Below are 16,897 nucleotides of genomic sequence, written 5' to 3'. Positions count from 1 at the left end.
AGCTGTCCACTTGTGTTGCAGCAAAGCCAAGCTAGCTGAAATTAATCAGTTTAACCAGACCTGAGCTATCGAGCAGATTTCAAAGGAACAAGATCTTCCTGTCTATAAATCAGTCCAGATTGGAATGCATAGAAAGAACTGTTTGCAGAAAAATGCAAGTGAAGTCTGTGTTGTGTGATTATTTTATTAGGTTTATAATGCTGTTTAGCAAATGTTTTTGTTCATTTAACTTAGTTTAATTATATATTCTGTGTTGTGTGATTATTTTATTCAGTTTATAATGCTGTTTAGCATTTAAAGTCTTCATATCAAAGCTTTAAAAATAATGTATTAGGTGTTACTTATGACAATTTTGAGAGGGGCCTGGAACCTATCTCCCTCACTTCCTATTGACTTACATTATAAACTGGGTTTCAATTTACAATGGTTTCGATTTACAACCATTCCTTCTGGAACCTAACCCCGGCGTTAACTGAGGGCTACCTGTATATATATATATATATATATATATAACAAACCAATTTCCAGTTCAGCCCACCAAGAGATAACGGCCTGGGTGCAAATATACAAAGCACATAGAAAGATGAAAGATGAAAATGCACTCGCAGGACTTCCACAAAACTTTTTTATTGGAACGTTTTCGGGGTTCACAACCCCTTCAACCCCTATATACACTTACCGGTCGCTTTACTAGGTACACCTGTTCAATTGCTTGGTAACACAAATTGCTAATCAGCCAATCACATGGCAGCAACTTGATGCATTTCAGCATCATGAACTTGCTGAAGTTCAATCTGAGCATCAGAATGGGGAAGAAAGGGGATTTAAGTGACTTTGAACGTGGCATGGTTGTTGGTGCCAGACGGGCTGGTCTGAGTATTTCAAAAACTGCTGATCTACTGGGATTATCACATACTACAATATATAGGGCTTACAGAGAATAGTCAGAAAAAAAAGAAAATATCCAGTGAGCGACAGTTGCGTGGTCAAAAATGCCTTGTTAATGTCAGAGGTCAGAGAAGAATGGACAGACTGGTTCGATATGATAGAAAGGCAACAGTAACTCAAATAACCACTTTTTACAACCAAGGTATGCAGAATACCATCTCTGAATGCACAACACGTTGAACCTTGAAGCAGATGGTCTACAGCAGCAGAAGACCACACCGAGTGCCACTCCTGTCAGCTAAGAACAGAAAACTGAGGCAACAATTCGCACAGGTTCACCAAAATTGGACAATAGAAGATTGGAAAACATTGCCTGATCTGATGAGTCTCAATTTCAGCTGCAACATTAAGATGGTAGGGTCAGAATTTGGAAAAAACAACATGAAAGCATGGATCCATCTGGCCTTGAATCAACAGGCTAGTGGTGGTGTTGTAATGGTGTGGGGGATATTTTTGTGTCACACTTTGGGCCCCTTAGTTACAATTGAGCATCATTTAAATGCCACAGCATATCTGAGTATTATTGCTGACCATGTCAATCCCTTTATGACTCTTCTGATGGCTACATCGAGCAGGATAATGCACCATGTTACAAAGCTCAAATCATGTTAAACTGGTTTCTTGAACATGACAGTGAATTTACTGTACTCCAATGGCCTCCACAGTCACCAGATCTCAATACAATAGAGCACCTTTGGGATGTGGTGGAACGGGAGATTTGCATCATGGATGACAGGCCGACAAATCTTCAGCAACTGTGTGATGCTTTCATGTCAATATGGACCAAAATGTCTGAGGAATGTTTCCAACACCTTGTTGAATCTATGCCACAAAGAATTAAGGCAGTTCTGAAGGCAAAGGGGGTCCAACCCGATACTAGCAAGGTGTACCTAATAAAGTTGATGGTGAGTATATATATATATATATATATATATATATATATATATATACATATTCCTTTATGTAAAAAAAAACATTGGAATATGAAATAATAATGTTTTCATGTTTGGTTAGTGCACTTGAGAATATGCAATCAGATTTGTACATGAGTAGGGTGTTGGAATTTTTTCCCACTTTTTTTGCTCCATTGACTTCTATAGAGGAATAATGAGCATGCAATATTCTAAGTTTGGCTTTTTACGCACGTTGGGTTAGCACACGAGTGATCTTAATACTTTTAACTTGTATTACGAACCTTACCAGAAGCGTGCAAAAACCTTAATTCTATCGGAGTTAGCACTTGAACCAGAGCATTACATACCTCCCCATTTGTAATCTGGCCCTTTATGTTTTGTGAGAACATAAATTTCATATATGTGTATGTTTTCTTGGCAGCACAGCTAACACAGCCCATACATGTTTTAACTTGCAGAAGATCTGGGATATTTTCACAACAGCTATAACAATGTCATCCATTGGTTATCAGGGCTAATCTATGACCAAACGTAATTCAACTTAAAGGGACACTAAACCCAAAATTTTATTTTATGATTCAGGTAGAGAATACAATTTTAAACAACTTTCCAATTTACTTCTATTATCTATTTTGCTTCATTTTTTAGATATCCTAATTGATGAAATAGCAATGAACATGGGTGAGCCAATCACACAAGGCATCTGTGTGTAGCCACCAATCAACAGCTACTGAGCCTATCTAGATATGCTTTTCAGCAAAGGATATAAAGAGAATGAAGCAAATTAGATAATAGAAGTAAATTAGAAAGTTGTTTAAAAGTGCATGTTCTTTCTAAATCATGAAAGAAAAAAAATTGGGTTTAGTGTCTCTTTAAGTCTTATACAGTATTTCTTAAAGGAACACTCCCTGAGAAATGCAAAATTCCACATAAAATATACATAAACTTCAGTATACTCTTATGGAAAGGAACTAGGTTTAAACACATGCCACCAATGCCCCAATATGCAAAACATTGTCAGACCCGAGAGAAATTGCTTGTTTGGGTTTTCTAGGCTCACAGTCCATTGGTCTGATGATATAGTCTAAAAAAGTTGGTTGAACCTTCGATCATCGGGGTGCAAGTGAATTTGCTAATAGCAGTTAATTTGATTTTTTTTAATTGTACAGTTTATCTGAAACACATGTTTAATTTTTAATTCCATGTCCTTTTACAAAGTAGAAAACAGCTACATCAGGAATAGGGGGATAGGGGCATAGGATTAGGGGGATAGGGATAGAGGGATCGGGATATAGAGATAGAGGGATAGGTATAGATGGATAAGGATAGATGGATAGGGATAGAGGGATAGGGATAGAGGGATATGGATAGAGTGATAGGGATAGAGGGATAGGGATAGAGGGATATGGATAGAGTGATAGGGATAGAGGGATAGGGATAGATGGATAGAGATAGAGGAATTGGGATATAGATAGATGGATAGAGGGATAGGGATAGAATGATAGAGATAGAGGGATAGGGATAGAGGGATAGGGAGAGGGGGATAGGGGATAGGGAAGGGGGGATAGAAATGAGGGATAGAGATAGAGGGATAGAGGAATAGGGATAGAGGAATATGGATAGAGGGATAGGGGGATAGGTGAAGAGGGATAGAGGCATAATGATAGAGGGATATAGATAGATGGATAGGGATAGATGGATAGAATAATATGGCTAGAGGGATAGGGATAGAGAGATGGGGATAGAGATATAGGGATAGAGGCATAGAGATAGATGGATAGAGGGATAGGGATAGAGGGAAAGGGATAGAAGGATAGGGGGGTAGAGATAGAGAAATAGGGATAGAGATATAGATATAGGGATAGATAGATATAGGGATAGGATAGAGTGAAAGGGATAGAAGGATAGGGATAGGGGGACAGGGATAGAGATAGAGGGATAGGGATATAGGGATAAAGGTAGGGGGATAGGGGTTAGGGGGATAGGGATAGAGGGATAGGGATAGAGAGATAGGGAAAGAGGGCTAGGAATAGAGGAATAGGGATAGTGGGATAGAGATAGATGGATAGAGGGATATGGATAGAGGGATAGGGATAGAAGGATATGGATATATGGATAGGGATAGAGATAGAGGGATAGGGGTATTGGGATAGGGGAATAGGGATAGAGAGATAGAGATATAGAGATAGAGGGATAGGGATAGAGATAGAAGGAGAGGGATAGAGGCATAGGGATAGAGGGATAGGGATAGAGATAGAAGGAGAGGGATAGAGGATAGAGGGATAGGGCTATAGGGATAGAGATATAGAGATAGAGGGGTAGAGGGATAGGGATAGAGGCTTTAACACTAGTAACTCATAAAAACCATTATAGCTTAAAGGAGGGCCGACCATCTGGTAATTTATGGGCAACATGTACCACACATATATTTTTGTGGCATTCAGCCAAAATACCCAAATGTTTGGTTATAATCTACTGAATTTTGTTAATTTAATTCTGCGTATACTGCAGCAAGCAAGATTTAGCATGCACATCTACAAAACAAAGACAGACAGAACTGCTTAGGAGAGCAATGACACATTTATTAGCTCTCCTGGTTTGCTTCTCATTAAAGACTATATTGCTCATGTATTTTGTATTGAAATGTCCTAAATCTATGAAGCTCAGCAGGTGTGAGAGTTAGTGTACTTAGCTTCTTTTGACAAGGTTCACAGTTCAAGTCCCCAAAACCCAATGCTATTTTTTTTTTTTTATATATATATGACTATGGGGATTTCATTGCAAGAAATTGTTTAATTTATAGAATTATTGTTTGCTTGATGGAATCTTAAAACATTATATCAATTGTTATTTGTAAATGTTACCTAAAACATTTTAAATCATTGTTGCTAATTAAAAATTAAAGAAAGAAAAACTACAGACTGTGTAGGTCCTTATATTATAACCTGTACCCTTGCCAATGGAAAGTTTCCAAGTCCTGAATCCCAAGTGTAAAGATAATTCCAGTCTTTTAAAAAGCTAAAAAATAAACTTTGACCTCAGGGGCAACATGGAACCTTACAGATCTATAATGAATATTCAGAATCCTGACCAGTGATAGGATTCTCAGTGAATTGCTTAACATTGAGTAACAGGGTCATTTTGAATATACATGTCTTGCTTGCTGATGAAATTCAATAATAAAGAATTTCTTCATTATGACTGAGACAATATTATGGTGATGCAAATAAGAAATTGGATATGCATATAATAAGCGTCAATTTAATCTGAAAAAAAAAGAATACCAGTGATTACATATAGTCTGATATTTTATATTGAGAGAAAAATGACTGGTTTCTTATGGGCGCTAGCTTTAATCTGCAGTTACATGTGAGGATTCTTATTGTACCTGCAGAAATTCAGATCAAACATCTTTTTTTATTTTATTTTTACATTTGTTCTGTCTTTTTTAGTTGCATAAACTTTCTTAGTATTGTAAGCCAACTACTTAGTCATTTTAGTGTGATCTGAAAAGAAAAGGGATTCTTTCTTTTTACAGGTAATGCTTGCACTTTAGCTGTATTTAGGAGCGCTCTACCTTCTGTACAAAGTGTCCCCTTTTTAAGTTAGGACCAAAGATCTGTGTCCTCTCAGAGTTTTGTTTATCTCAGTTAATGTAGAAAGCTGTTAAAGAACCAATATGCTGTTATTGCACTCTTCGTATCCTCCCTATGACCCTTGCTCTTTTAGTTCATACCTCTGGAGTAGGTAGATTCAATGTAAATCAATCAAAAAGAAAGCACCAGAGAGCGAAGGGTATACTCTAAGTGCAGTAAATTCATTTTACAATAAAATCCCTCAAAACCTCATGCAATGCAAACTCACTACAGTGGCCTCGCTTTTAGCCGAGGTCAACTGTTAATGCAATGTATACATAGTATCATTTTGTACCATAACTTGTTGTGTCCCTCATAGAGCCGACAGGAAGTCATCGGTAATCTGCTCAGATCCACCAAGTTCCAATACTGCTCCCGGTCTTGAGTTTAGAAGTGGTATGAAATTCACATTAGAAATGTCTTGTTTAAAATTGATTAGAATTCTTTAGAATTTAAAATTGTTTAGAATTCACACTTAAAGTCTGAACTTTAAGTAATCCATTGTTGTTGAAGTTCATGCTTAAAATGTACATATTTTATTTATATTTCAGCTGTATCACACGCTCCCTCTTAAAGTAAAATATGATATATATAGAAATATATATTTATGAATAAATAGAACATATTCTTCTATGTGAAGAACATTGGAATGTAAAATATTCATATTTACATGTCAGGTTAGCGCACTTGAGAATATGCGTTCGTGTTTGCGCACGAGTAGGGTGATTTTTTTCTATTTTCTTTGCTCCATTGACTTCGAAGGGGAATAGGTTATCACACTCAATATTCTAAGTTCATCTTTTTACCTGCGTCAGGTTAGTGAGTGAGCAAAAATAGTTTACTTTCAACTTGTAATACTAGTGCTAACCGACACGTGCAAAAAGCTTACTTCTAGCGCAGTTAACACTCAAGCGGGAGCGTTAAATACCGCTCCACGTGTAATCTGGCTCTAAATGTGTTTGAGCATTTTAACTGTATAAAAATGATTGTATATAACTGTTTAACCGCTAAAAAAAGGGTTCAATACATATTTAAAGGGACATACTTGTCAAAAATATGACGTGTATGAGTGGACTTTGATTTTGAATAGAAGAATTTTGGGAATATTTTTGTATTTTTTTCAAAGGCATATGCACACCCTGAGCATGCCCAGTATGCAATCAATCAAATGCTGTGTAAGCTCTGAGAGCTTAACCTTTTAACTACTGAGCCATTTTAATTCCTGTTTTAAATTGCTTTGGATTTTTTTGGTGGTGTTTATATTAAAGTCCTACTTTAGTTAATTTTTCTTTGTTTAACCCAGATATAGGGCTCCATGTACGAAGCAGCAAAAGCTGCTCTGGAGCCCTTGCGGGGCAGGTTTGCATATGAGAGCCTGCTTCTCGCAATGTAAGAAGCAGTGGTCTTTAGACCGCTGCTTCTTACACCCTACACCACCTCTGTGGTGGCAATGGAAAATCACAGAGAGCAAGCAAGCTCTCGGTTATTGACAGCCCCTTCAGTCTCGCGATTGGTTGCGTGAATGAAGGGGGCGGGCATTGCACACTCCGATTAGTGTGTAATGATACATAGGGCAAGCCAATCAACAGATCTGCTGCCCGTGTGCAGCGAAGGCGGGCAGACAGCTTCGCGAGTTGAGAAGCTGTCCGCCCGCCGCATAGTACATGGATCCCATATTATTTATTGTGAATGTGAAATTAAGTAATATTTTATGTATATTTAGTGACGCATGAGCAATGTGCAAATTAATGTTTACATTTTTTTATATTTTAATTAAACTTTTAATAAACTAGGTTGTTTTGTAAAAATAGTGGGGTTTTTTAAACTCTTTAGACTAAATAAGAAGGGATTATCCTCATAAATAAAGGACTTTGGGCGTAGTAAAACTCCAAATCCGAAAAAGTTGGGACAGTATAGAAAATGCAAAAAAAACAAACAAAAAGTCATTTGAAAATTCAATTCACCCTGTACTATATTGAAAGCGCATTATTAACACGTAATTTAATGTTTTACTTTGTGAATTTAATGTATTTTTTCAAGTCTGATTACTGTGTAACATCACCTTTTCTTTTAATAACATTTATTAAGCTTTAGGGCACTGAAGACGCCAGTTGGTTATGTTTAGCAAGCGGAATTTTGCCCCATTCATCCATTATGCATGTCTTCAGCTGCGCAACTGTACGAGGCCTTCGTTGCCTTTTTTTGCTCTTCATAATGTGCCACACATTCTCAATCGGAGACAGGTCAGTACTGCATCAGGCCATGCTAGCACCCCCACTCTCTGCTTACGCAACCATGTGCTTGTAATCTGGGCAGAATGTGGTTTGGTGTTTTCCTGCTGGAAAATGCAAGGACGTCCCTGGAAAATACAATGAGGCCGAATTATCAAGCTCAGAATGGAGTTTGATGCCCCTGTTTCTGCCCGAGCCATCAGGCTCGCCTGAAACAGAAGTTATGAAGCAGTGGTCTATAGACCGCTGCTTAATAACATGTCAGTCTGCTCTGAGGCAGCAGACAGAAATCGTATCGTGATTGACACCCTCTGCTACCGGCCAATTGGCTGCGAATCTGCAGGGGCGGCATTGCACAAGCAGTTCACATGAACTGCTTGTGCAATGATAAATGCCAACAGCGTACGCTGTCAGTATTTATTGATGTCCGGCGGACATGATACGCTACATTGTATCATGTCAGGTCACACTATGATAAATTGGCCCAAATTTCTGAATAACAGCATATAAATCTCCAAAATATATACACATCTTTCTGCATTAATGGTGCCCTCACAGATGTGCAAGTTACCTATGCCATGGGCACTTACACAACCTCATACCATGACAGAAGCTGGCTTTTGGACCTGTTCCTCTTTGGCCCTGAGAACACGACAGCTGTTTTTTCCAAAAACGATTTGAAATGTTGACCAATCGGGCCAGAAAACACAATTCCATTGTGCTATTGTCCATCTCAAATGAGTCAGAGCCCAGAGAAGTTGGCGGGGCTTCTGGACAATGTTGATGTAGGGCTTCTGCTTTGTATAGAAAAGCCTCAACTTGCATCTGTGGATGCAGCGGCGAATCGTGTTAACTGACAAAGGTTTACCAAAGTTTTCCCAAGCCTATGTCATGATATCCATTACAGATGTTTTTTGATACAGTGATGCCTCAGGGATCGGAGATCCCGTGCATTCAGAAGTGCTTTTCGATTTTGCCCTTTACCCACCGAGTTTTGACCGGTTTCCTTGAATCTTTTAATTATATTGTGCACTGTAGAAGGTGAAATGCCTAAAATACTACCGATTTGTCTTTGCGGAAAGTGTTCTCAAAGTGTTGTATTATTCACTGACGCATTTATTGGCAGATCGGCGAGCCTCGACTTATCCTTGCTCTTGAAGGACTAGGCCTTTTTTGGAAGCTACTTATATACTATGATTACACGATTGTCTCATCTGTTTCACATCACCTTCTTATTTCAACTTGTCACATCGCTATTAGTCCTAAATTGCCCCTGTCCCAACTTTTTTGGAATGTGTTAATAATGTATTTTCAATATAGTACACAGTGAATTGATTTTTCAAATGACTCTTTTCCTTTGTTTGTTTTTCATTTTCCATGCTGTTCCAACTTTTTATGATTACCAAATTTTCCTTTTTCTTGTTATCCTTTGTTGAAAAGCAGGAAGGTAATTTCAGGATTGTGCAGTGTCCGTAGCACTATATGGCAGCAGTTTTACAGCAATGTTATACATAAGGAAGAGCACTAGAGGGCAGCACTATTTCCTGTCAGTTAATGCTACAGATACTGTATGTGCAGGCTGCCTATCTGGATATCTCTTTAACAAATTATAACATGAGAAGGAAGCAAATTTGATACTAGAAGTAAATTGGAAACTTTTTGAAAATTGTATTCTCTATCTGAATCATAAAATAATTTTTTTGGGGTTTCATGTCCCTTTTTTGGGCACTGAGATCAAGGGATTTCAATACTTATCCTCCCCTCCCTCCAGCTGGAGGGAAAGTTAATGTAGAGGTGTATGGGAGCCACATAGGAGCACATAAAAGTTATATAACTATACCCAAAATCCTTAATTTATATGCGGAAACTGATTGATCTGCTAAAAACGGCAAAAATATATATATAATGGCCAAGGTTATGGGGTCAATTAATTAAAGTGCGAGCGGACATGATACAATGTCCGCTGCACATCATACGCTCTCGGCATTTATCATTGCACCAGCAGTTCTTGTGAACTGCTGGTGCAATACCGCCCCCCTGCAGATTTGCAGCCAATCACCCGCTAGAAAGGGGGTGTCAATCAACCTGATCATATTCGATCGGGTTGATTTCTGTCCGCCGCCTCAGAGCAGATGGACAGGTTATGGAGCAGCGGTCTTTAGGCAACATTAGAGATATGCCCCTATAAGTTTAGCACATTCACATTAACACTGAGAAATGTAAACCAAAATTAAAAAATCTCTGGTAAAGTCACTGTGAATGCTGATACAGGACTCCTGAAACCACAACACTGGCCTCTTAGGTTTTATTTTAATACTATTTTAAGACCCTTTACAAAGGACATTGTTTTGTGCAAATTGTTTTGTGTGTATGCTTGGTGTGGTTACAATGACTTGTTATACCAGCTGCAGAGTTTAAAACTGATAAGAAATTGCTCCTTTAGACATATTTTCTATTTGAAATATGAAACCCAACTTAATCAAACTGGCCAAGCTCGTCGGTGGAGAGATACACAGTAAGAAATAGCCCAGCAGTTAAGTTGTTAATTAAGGCTTTTGGGAGATAAAACAAAACGTATTAATTACGAATTACATGGTACAATGGAGTAGTGGGGGTACATTATGTTTTTATTAAGAAATTGGGAGAACCATCAATAAGGATATAACGTTTTTTGGCATGAAACCCAACCTTTTTCTTTCATGATTCCGAGAGAGCTGGCAATTTTAAGCAACTTTCTCATTTTCATTTAGCCACCAATCAGCAAGCGCTAGCCAGGTGCAGAACCAAATATGCGCTGGTTCCTAAGCTGACATTCATGCATTTTCAAATATAGATAACAAGAGAACAAAGAAAAATGTATAATATGAGTAAATGTAGCATTGCGGAATCTGTTGGGTCTATACAAATAACTGATAATAATAATAATAATAAATTAGAAAGTTGCTTAAAATTGCATGCTCTATATGAACCATTAAAGAAAGATTTGGGTTTCATATGTTTTTAATTGAGGAGTAATCTGTGTTGGGATTGGTCACATTATCTCTTTCATTTTGTTTAAAATTGTTAAGCTACAATTCTGGTTAGGTGTGTTTCAAGGACGGGCATTAGCGCCAGGATGTGATTAGTCTTCTATGCATACATTGGAACATGTTTGAAGGTTTTTTTCTATAGTGTTTTTTGGAAATATGAGAAGAAATGTAAGGAAGTATTTCAGGTGCCTTACAATTGAAAATTATTTTTTTTATTTATTTAATTATAGCCGAGAAGATGAAATATTATAGGAATATACAGATAGACAGTTCCAAGGTTTGTAAGATTGTTGCAGCTTCAAAGGTGCTAATGGCCGGAATTGGTTCACATGTCTAGTTCCAATGACAGGGAACAAGGTAGTGAATGGAGAAGATATATTTTTTGTTTAGTAGTAAGAAGACCTTAAACATAAGGTCCACAAAAGTACCAGCCTATACCACTGATATTTAGTGTTCTGATTACCTTTGAAAGCAGCCAATTGTTATGTTCGAGGACAAACCTTAGGCAACAGCTGAAGGACAGTAGAGCTAAAATTGTTGCAGTAGGAAGTGGTGCACAAGAATGCAAAATTCATTTCTGGGGATTTTAAAAGAGTGCACAAGAATGTTTTATATATTGAATGAAGAACTGGGTAAGTTGATGAAAGTAAGGATTGAAAACGAGTCTAAAGTCAAAAGGGTTTCTACGTCAACAGACCTAGTTTGTAGATGTATAGTAGTAGTATAAACTGAGGTACTCCAGTATAATTGTAAAGATAATGGAAGGATAATTAGTGCAGTTCCAAATATTCTGAGTAGGGTTTGTCACCAATGCTGATAGAAAGGAGAATGCCTCTAAGTAGATATTGATCAACAGCATCAGAAAGATGTAGAGTTAGCTAAAAGAAAGTCAGCAAATAGTATATACCATAGTAATTGCAGTTACCATTCAATGCTTACATGCTAAGAGCCAGAATGGTTTAAGTCAAATAGGTAGTTTGAAGAAAGAAAGGATAACATACTTTTATAGATTAATCACTCAAGCTAATTGGTGGTACGTGGGAGAGGATAAAGGGATAGCAGTTGTAAGGAATGGTGAAGTCAATAGAGGTTTTCTTAAGATTATATGTGTTTAAACCTAATTAAGTAAAAATTAAAGGTACCAGAAGATTAAAAATGCAGTTTACATTGGAAGAGGTGAGGCAGGGGTGAGAGAGCATAAGAAAATTAGAGTAGATTGAATCAGGATGAGACATTGGCATCTACTTATCAAGCCATCAACCGCAAATACGCTGGAATTCCGCAGCGTAATTGTGGCGAGCTTGATTCGCCTTAGTTATCAAAGCCTACAGTCCGGCAAAAGTAGAATTTTGTGACGTAACATATACGATCTGCCGGTCTCAGTCCGACACAGATCGATGCTTACGACACTACAGATGTTCCGAATGCAAATTCGGCACTATCTGACTACTTTTGCTAGTTAACAAATGTCTACCAGGTACGCTCGGCACTATTCCGGCCCAGTGTACCTGGTTTTCAATCCACTGCCCTGGAGGCGGCGGATGCCATAGGAATCAATGGGAGTCTGAAAGCAGCGAAAGCTCATGTTCGCTGCTGCCCGATATCCAATTGATTCCTATGGGAGAATAAAAGTTATGTTTACACCTAACACCCTTACATATACCCCGAGTCTAAACACCCCTAATCTGCCGCCCCCTACACCGCCGCCACCTACATTATACTTATTAACCCCTAATCTGCCGCCCCGACACTGCCGCCACCTACATAAAAGTATTAACCCCCATCCCGCCGCTCCCGGAGCCCACCGCAACTAAATAAATGTATTAACCCCTAAACCGCCAGCCCCCCACATCGCCATAAACTAAATTAACCTATTAATCCATAAACCTAACAACCCACTAACTGTACATTAAATATTAACTCATCCCTATCTTATAATAAATTTAAACTTACCTTTAATTTAAATTAAACTATATTAAACTAATAATTAACCTACCCTAACTATTATAACAAAATTACATTAAACTATATTAAACTAATAATTAACCTACCCTAACTATTATAATAAAATTACATTAAACTATATTAAATGAATAATTAATCTAACCTAACTTTTATACTAAAATTACATTAAACTACAAATTAAATTAGGGGGGGCGGAGCTAGCTTGGCAACAGCATGGTCGCATATCATTAGAGCTCTGTAATATTTATATCTATATGCGAAGCAATGACCATCTGATGGACTATTTGCTATCTCAAAAGAGTGGCAGCAGCCTAGCAAGCTATGACCTAACTGATGGGGTCACTTTCATCTTGATCTCCTGAGACAGTCGAGCTGTAGACCCTGCAGGAGGATCGCTCAGTGTAGAAATCATCGGGAAGCGGCCATCTTTTTGCCCTCGTGGCTTTACATAGCTCTGCTGCACCATGGAAGACCTATGTGATATTATAGCTTCAGCATTTCAAGAGCTTCGAGAAGAGCTTCTGTGGACTATCAATAACCAAACCTATTCACCGCGACATGCTAATACGCAACATGAGCAGCCAGAGATGGTGTCAGCTTGTGATACCGAGACATCGGTGACATGGCGCCAGCAGAGACCACAGCCATCATTACCACTTGTCCGAGAAGGTACCGGAATGGAGGAGCAGTGGATCAAGTTTAAGCGCGAATCGCAAAGTGCTATTGCAACTCCGCAGTTACCCGCAGGAGTCTTGTGTTCTGAAACGCATACCTGGAGTGACGTGAAGGCCATTGTGGACACGGAGGAAACTGGCGGTAAGGGTAGAGCCACAAGCGGCAAGATAACAAAGCGACACTGGACAGCTGTGAACTGGATATCTACAGGGACCATGACCCGTTGCCCCTTGGCAGTATATGGGGATATTGTTCTTGACTGTCCGGTCATCATGATCAGCCAACCTCCGGGCCAGTTGATATGGGGACTTCAGCAGACATGGCATGGTGTGAAGATTGTTAAGTCTGGGATAGGATGATTTATTTATTAGGCCTAACATAGAAGAGGACAGTAATGTTGAAATCCCTGGACTCACGGGAGGGACAATTGCAATGTTACTGTTGAGGCTTGTTGCTTCTGCTATATTCTATAGCCCAGCTCGTAAGTTGTATATGTAAGGCTCATTCCTCAGTTTTAAATTTTAGTTTTACTTGTAGTTCAATGTTTTTATGCAAGCCTGTTTAATGTATCTGTTGTTTTTCTGATGTGGATTTATTGCTAGAGGTTGCATGTGATCGTTACAGGGTTTATACCCATTATATGTCCTAGAGGTACTTGTTTACATATTGTATTTTGCCTCTCTGCCTAGATGTGATAATGGGACCTATTTGAAATTTTACACTTTACTGCTACACTAATGGTAATTATGGGTAAGAGAAAAATAATTGCCCCACTTCTCCTATGTTTAATATACTTTGTGCGTTGTTGAGATAATAGGCTCAGTGATTGCTCCTTTTGTTTTGTTGCCTACGGCCGAGGCGACAAGTCATAAAATTCTCTAGTCCAGCTTAGAGTAATTAGCATCTAGAGCAATTCAATGTACTAATTTGAGAACACATAGTTTAGAAATTGGTATTTTGCCCAATTGTTATTATGTAGTAGTATTGGTCAATATGCACGATTAGCCTTCTATACTGACAGGAGTTAAGTCACTAATATACAAATGTTCTTTTGAAAACTTCTAGGATTGGGACTTAAACATGATACATCACCTAAAGTACAATGCTACTGATCCCAGCTATTTTAGTGTTATCAAATCAATGCCCCATACTTTACTATTTAAATATTGCAGGCTGCGTACAGCATTCCCTATGCTTGATATAGTTCTGTAGGTATTTATCATTACTGTGTTTCCTTGCTGGAACACTTCAGTTATATTCATTAGACAGAATTGAGTTTATAAGAGCTCTACTGTAGTTACTATACAGTCATTATACCTGTGCTACCTGTGCCCATTATAGAGTCACTGACTTGATAAAATGCTGTTCTAAAGGAGCATACCTCTAATTTTTATGTGTGGTCTGATCCACTATGAATGGATGCAACTTATTTCTAGTCAGGTCATGGCCATAATTTAGGTCCACATCTATTTCTGCCTTTTATACACCTATATAGGATCTTTTGTTTTAAACTAAACTACAAGATTATATTATGTCACTGTGGAAATTTTGGGTTAGAGACAATTGTTACTTATGTATGTGCATGATTTCATTTTGTATATCCCTGGTACCGGTCCAGGCCCAATCCTAATATTTCTTGTTTCTAGCATACTTCTATCTATGAACTCCGCCCCCCCGGGGGCTTATTCTTTAAGCAAAGGGACACAGATCCCATCTTTAACTCCCTACAAAATTCATAAGAGTGCTTTATTATAGTTAGAGCTGATAATCCCATCCCCAATACATATATACACCTATAGTCCTGTGGACTCAAAAGGGGTCCCATGTGTTATATGCTTTAAAAATCTGAGATTAGTTTTGATGCCCAATGGCCGCATAGGAGTATTGCAATTTTAGAACTGATTTTGACCATTAGTTCTTTAATACCTAGAGTATTAGAAATGTAGGCTCTCACTTCTGATTTAAATAAGGTTTGACATGATTAATGTATTGGCAGTGATATCTATTTTCGATTATTGTCCTTACGGGTTAAGGACTTAGGTTTGTGGTCATAATAGTTTGTAATGTTCTATGTCCTTGATATACTCTCCCATGCCCTCTAAATTGAGGTTAGCTGAGTTTATTTTTAGTGGTAGTAGATATATTCCCTTCCCCTCTATGATCGGCCACATTCATTAATAGTTCTGGGGACCCAATAAGGGCCCTATATGTTAAACATCTAAAAAACTTGAGGCCAGTTTTTATGTTTTTAGACCATAAAGGAACAACTACAATTTCAGCACTATTTTTGATGGTTTATTGTTCTTGAAATGTAAGTTCTTATTAATGATTCTAAAATATGGTTTGTTATGATTAATGTACTGCCAGTGATGTATGCTCTTGATAATTGCCCTTACGGGTTAAGGGCCTATGTTTGTGGTTACTATGCTTTGTACTGTCGTATTATTTGCCTCAATAAAAAATCTTTAAAAAAAAAAAAAAACTACAAATTAAATTAAATATATTATATATTTAAACACCTAACCCTACTCAAATAATTTAATTCTACACTTAAAAATGACAAGGTTACAAAAAACTAACGGCTAGATTATGAGTTTTTGCGTAAGAGGCTATGAGGAGCTAACAAGCAGTTTATGCTCACCGCTCACTTACAGACAGCGCTGGTATTATGGGTTTTTACAAACCCGGCGTTAACCGCAAAAAAGTACAAATCACCCCCCCAACATTAAAACCCACCACCCACACAACCAACCCTACTCTAAAACCCACCCAATCCCCCCTTAAAAAAACCTAACACTAACCCCTTGAAGATCACCTTACCGGTAGACGTCTTCACCCAAACTGGCCAAAGTCCTCAAAGAAGCCGGGAGAAGTCTTCATCCAAGCCGGGCGAAGGGGTCCTCCAGACGGGCAGAAGTCTTCATCCAGACGGCATCTTCAATCTTCATCCATCCGGCGCGGAGCAGGTCCATCTTCAAGACATCAGATGTGGAGCATCCTCTTCATCCGACGGCTCTTCTGGAATGAAGGTTCCTTTAAATGACGTCATCCAAGATGGCGTCCCTTCAATTCCAATTGGCTGATAGAATTCTATCAGCCAATCGGAAATTAAGGTATAAAAAAATCCTATTGGCTGATGCAATCAGCCAATAGGATTGAGATGGCATTCTATTGGCTGATTGGAACAGCCAATATAATGCAAGCTCAATCCTATTGGCTGATTGGATCAGTCAATAGGATTGAACTTCTATCCTATTGGCTGATTGCATCAGCCAAAAGGATTTTTTATACCTTAATTCCGATTGGCTGATAGAATTCTACCAGCCAATCGGAATTGAAGGGATGCCATCTTGGATGATGTCACTTAAAGGAACCGTCATTTAGTAAGAGGACTTCAATGGAAGAGGATGCTCTGCGCCGGATGTCTTGAAGATGGACCCGCTCCGCGCCGGATGGATGAAGATAGAAGATGCCGTCTGGATGAAGACTTTTGCCCATAT

This window comes from Bombina bombina, chromosome 3 (assembly GCF_027579735.1).
Source record: "Bombina bombina isolate aBomBom1 chromosome 3, aBomBom1.pri, whole genome shotgun sequence".
Classification (NCBI taxonomy): Eukaryota; Metazoa; Chordata; class Amphibia; order Anura; family Bombinatoridae; genus Bombina; species Bombina bombina.
The sequence above is the reverse complement of the archived record's forward strand: the minus strand, read 5'-3'. Positions refer to the sequence as shown.